Raw genomic sequence first — 5,314 nt, forward strand, 5'->3', positions numbered from 1 at the left:
TCTCTTTACTAAATTATTCTGCTGTATATTTACACATTAAGCACATATTTTCCATGCATTTCCTATGGAAAATAGAACAGAGCAGCAACAACAACAGATTGTGGTCTCTGCCCTCACAAAGAGCATATTTCTAGTGAGGGAAACAGACAAAAAACCAGTAAGTAAAAACCATAATATGGTGACAAACTCTTTTTTTTTTAAAATATATTTATTGATTTTTTTACAGAGAAGAAGGGAGGGATAGTTAGAAACGTCAATGAGAGAGAAACATCGACCAGCTGCCTCCTGCACACTCCCCACTGGGTTTGTGCCCACAACCAAGGTACATGCCCTTGAACGGAATCGAACCTGGGACCTCTTAGTCCACAGGCCGACGCTCTATCCACTGAGCCAAACCGGTCAGGGTCAATGTTATATTTTTCAACACTGTACTCCCATGGCTTACTGCAGTATCCAGTAGTAGGCTTTCAGAAGTTAGTTGTTAAATGGAATATATATAAAATGGAACATGTAGATGTCAAATGAAATATGTGTGTGTGTGGGTGTGTGCATAATATATATAATTTTTTAACTTAATTTCCATTTCTGTTCCAGGATCACATCCAAGATATCACATTATGTTACATTTAGCTGTCATGTCTTCATAGGCTCCTCATGGCTATGACAGTATCTGAAGCTTTACTTGTTTTTGATGTCTGACCGTTTTGAGGAATATGGTGCCCCTATACTGGAATTTGTCTGAAATTTTTATCATGATTAGACTGGGGTTTTGGGTTTACGGGAGGGAGACTAGAGGTGAAGTGCCATTTTCATCACATCATGTGAAGGGCACCTGCTCTCAACATGACATTGCTCTTGATATTGACCTTGATCACTTGGATGTCAGGTTTCTCCTCTCCAAAGTTTTTCTTTTCTCCTCCTTTCCATACTCTTTAGAAGGAAGTCACCACACAGCTCGCACGCAAAGAGTGGAGAATCATGATACCCTATTCTTACTGCATTTTAACTAGAATAAACATTTTATTTCAAATTATTTTTTTTAAAAGTGACCTAACTTACCTCTTTACAGGATCTGTATCAGGGGTGTCCCAACCTTTGGTTAAGAACTGCCTTTCATCTCCTTGAAGGCTAGAGATCACCAAATAATGGAGGTACAGAGAGCAAAGTAGCTGAACTAAGAGAAAGGAGGAATGCCTTTTCTCCTGGAAACCCAAGAAACGAAGAATCAATTATAATCAGTGGCAACCACTGCACAGTTGTTCGAACAAGAGTTTGAGACTGACAGAATCTGATTAAGACAGTCTTATTGGATTTGAAGACTGTCTTAATCAGCTCTATCATTTTCTGGTTTTTGTAATCCTAACCAACCCATAACCTCTCTAAGATTCAGTTTCCCCAAATACACAATGGGTGTAATGTCAGCATCTACCTAACTAGGTTGTTGAAATTATTTCAGGAAACAAAGAAAATAAAGCTCTTTACACTTACCAACCAAATAATAAAGCAATGGAGGTATTTGCTGTAACTCACAGAGTACCTTTCCTGCTTACAAATCATGCAACCCCTGCTTCTCCTCTTTGCATCACTGGCATGCCTTCCTTGGGTACTGCCTTGAGCACAGCTTAGCTTTCAGACCTCATCAAAGTGGCAAGTAAACTTAGCCATGTTTTGTTGAATGAGAACAGTTCCCTTAATTCGAAAAGCTCTCCTTTATATGTTCATAGCAAAGCTTGAAGATAATTTTGTTATAAGCCAAAATGTGGAGAGAATGGCTCTATCATATAAAGGAGGTTCCTGAGATAGGAAGGAAAGGAGAAGGGAGGAATCAGGGAAGGGGACAAGAGAACAAACACTGAGATTCAGGGGGTTCAGGCTGTGATGAGGATGCTTCAATCCATAGAAAAGGCCATTCTCCATGTCCTGGTCTGGGGTGACAAGGAAGACATTCATTTAAAAGCTAAGACAGCTGGAGAGAGAATGTGAGGGTGCCTAGGCTGGTGCTTTGCTTCTCCCAGTTGGCACCCTATCAGCCTTGCTTTGGTAGAATGGAGGGAATAGAGAGATGGGCTCCAGAAAGCACTCAGCTGATCCTTCTTGGGGCACGGAGGAATTCCTGGAAAACCTCATGAATGATGCAGAAGGGAGCTAAAAATTAAGTCATTGCCCAGGTTCGCCATGCATGAGCATGTTATAGGAGCGCCATGGCAGGGCTGCCAGGTGGTAGCCCAGAGCTGAGAGCCAGAGGCAGGCAGAGCTGAGCCTCACAGTTAGCAGTGCGAGGCCGGCAGGGGGGACTTGGTCAGTAGTGGGAGTTTGCTAAGCTTCCTGGGAGCCACTGTCCTGCCGAAAGCTTTCCCAGAGGACAGACCACTACTTACAGCAGTGGTGGGTGAAGCTGGGTCAAAAGTCTGCCCAAAAATGAAACAAGAAAAGCTGCTCCTCAACCAGGGGTCAGCAGGAGGCAGCAGAGGACACCAGATTACAGGCACGGACCTTGGCTGATAGGGCAACTAATGGTGCTTTCCAGACCCATCCTGGGAGGCCAGAGGGCCAGGTACAGACCAAAGGCGGGGTGTGGGGTGGGTGAGGGGGAAAGAGCTCCCATGCTGAGTTTGGATGAATATTTGCCTGAAAGAGTTGAATTTTAAACAGGAAGAAACTATCCAGGAATCCTTTTGTATGTACCTGCACCATTCTTGTTGGCCTATTTTTAATTTTTTGTTACCTGTTTTCTTTTTTAAACTATTTTTAAAAAAATCCTTTCATTTTAAATTTCTTTTTCCACTTATTCTGTTTTGGATTTCAAGTTTCATTTTACAAACTTCAAGAGTCTTGAGCCTCGCCCAAACCAGTTTGGCTCAGTGGATAGAGCGTCGGCCTGCGGACTGAAGGGTCCCAGGTTCGATACTGGTCAAGGGCATGTACCTGGGTTGCGGGCACATCCCCAGTAGGAGACGTGCAGGAGGCGGCTGATCGATGTTTCTCTCCCATCGATGTTTCTAACTTTCTCTCTCCCTTCCTCTCTGTAAAAAATCAATAAAATATATTCAAAAAAAGAGTCTTGAGCCTCTTTTGCTTATTTCCAAACAATTGGATCTATATAACATTTTAATAATAAAACAATACTATCTTTGTCAATCTCTTTAGCAAAAAAAAAAAAATGTCTTCATTCATAAACTCTTATTGGCAGTTTTATTTCTAAAGCCAATCATTACTATTGCTTGCCTTAATAAGCAAAGATGTGTTTGAATTTCCTAAGAGTTAATTCCTATTTTGAGCAAAGCCATCCAATATATTTATGTGCTTGTGCCTCCAATGAAGCAAATCTGAAAAGAATCAAATGTGAAAATATAACTGTTAAAGGCACCTCTCACCACCATCAGAGAGGTGTTACCAGACTGGACAGCCCCCTGAGCTAGTGGGAGAGGGCTGTCCTCAACCTCGATCATTGTCTTCTCATGTAAATGATTTTATGTGAGACCTTGACTGCGTTGTGAAAGCCAATTTATGAAAGCAATTAAAGCATGCACCTTTATTGAAAAAGCAAAGCAAGCAAACCTATACATCTGGCTTAGGAAGCAGATGGGGGCTCAGCTGATCTGAAGAGCAAGTTGGGTGGAGGTCTGAGGTGTTATGTACTGCCCCCCCCCCCACCCCAATCTATAGGTTTCAAAATTCCTCTGCTGAACATTTTGGTACAGATTAATTCTCAAGGTCCCTAATTTTTTACTTTGTTGTGGCCTTCCCAGAAATCATGAGAAGCACCTGGTAACTGTATCTTGCCAAACCTTGAGACTGCTGGCTTCTCTGTTTAGGGAATAAAACTGCCTGTTTTTCCTTTTCCCCTTTCCTTCCCTTTCTGCATTCTCTCATCAGGGATAGTTTTTTGTTTGTTTGTTTGAACTATGTGCTCTGTGTCCTTGGTTGTGGAAGATAATGGCTTGTGAGTTACAAACTGGCTGCAAATGGCCCACACTGTCTGACCTTGTTTTAACTTTCCTGTCTCATTTTCCCTATTCCTTCTGCCCTGGAATCCGGTAACGTAACTATAATAAGAAGCAAACTTAGGTTCTGATCATTTGCCTCTACCAGGAATATTAGTGGTATTTGATTACCAGCCAAAACCTCACACATTCAGATCACCCTAGTTCACTTTTTAATTAGTATCTCCTTTTTCTTCCATGCAAGTGTGGCTTTCCTTTTCACCCTACCGTTTATAAATAAGAGTTGGATTCCTGTATTCACTCAAAGGCTCCAGTGAGCTTTGCTTTATATGGTCTTGACTATATGACTGTTAACTAGTTATGATGGTTTTAAATGTCTACAAACTCTTAGACTTTCCTCTTCTCAAAAGGAAGAGCTAATTCCCTTTCCTTGTGGGGGAGGAGGGAGCTGGACTAGTAACTCCTAAAGAATTGAATGTAGTGGAGGTGACCAAGTGTGACTTCTGAGACCAGGTCATAAAAGGCATTGTATTGTGGCTTCTGTTGGGTCTCTCTGGGCCCCTCACTCAGGGAAAGACAACAGCATGCTGTGAGGACGCTCCGCAGTGTGGAGAAGGGTGCACGGCCAGGAAGCTCCAGTGTCTGGAGGGGGAAGCACCCACAGGTGGGTTTCCCCAGTCCTTGTCCCTGCAGCCCCAGGTGACCTCTTTTTTAATGTTTGTATTGATTTTAGAGAAAGGAAGAGGGAGAAACAGCAATGGGCTGCCTCCTGCATGCCCCCTACTGTGGATCGAGCCCAGAGCCTGGGCATTGGAATCAAACCCAGGACCTCTGAGTGCACTGAACAATGTTCAGCCAACTGAGTCACACCGGCCAGGGATCCAGCTGACCTCTTGACTGTGATCTTATGAGCAATTAGAGCCAGAACTACCTAGAAGTACTACTCCTGATTTCTGGACCCATAGAAATTGTGAGGTGGTGTTTTAGGCTGTTTTAAGCTGCTGAGTTCAAGGGTAATTTATTTTGCAGCAATAGATTAAGAACTAGCTTTCCCACTATAGAAAAAAGGACTAGAAAACAATTTGGGTAAACTGGCATTTCGTATCATTAAGACAGCCTTGGGTGCAAGTGGTACTGAGGTAAGATCTTATATCCTTCTTCCTGGTAATTGTTCTTCTAGGCACTTACTGCGGCTAAGTATTTTAACACCGGGGTTTGTAAGCAGCTTGGCCTACATGTGGTTGACCACACACGAGGTAAAGATTATGCTGATTCAAGATGGGTGAGTCACATGAAGGTGTGGCTTTTGGCTCATATGTACTTTTTCTAAAAATTTTGGTCAAAGAAAAATACATCTACTGTGCTTGATA

The sequence above is a fragment of the Myotis davidii genome, unplaced genomic scaffold (assembly GCF_000327345.1).
Source record: "Myotis davidii unplaced genomic scaffold, ASM32734v1 scaffold279, whole genome shotgun sequence".
Lineage (NCBI taxonomy): Eukaryota > Metazoa > Chordata > Mammalia > Chiroptera > Vespertilionidae > Myotis > Myotis davidii.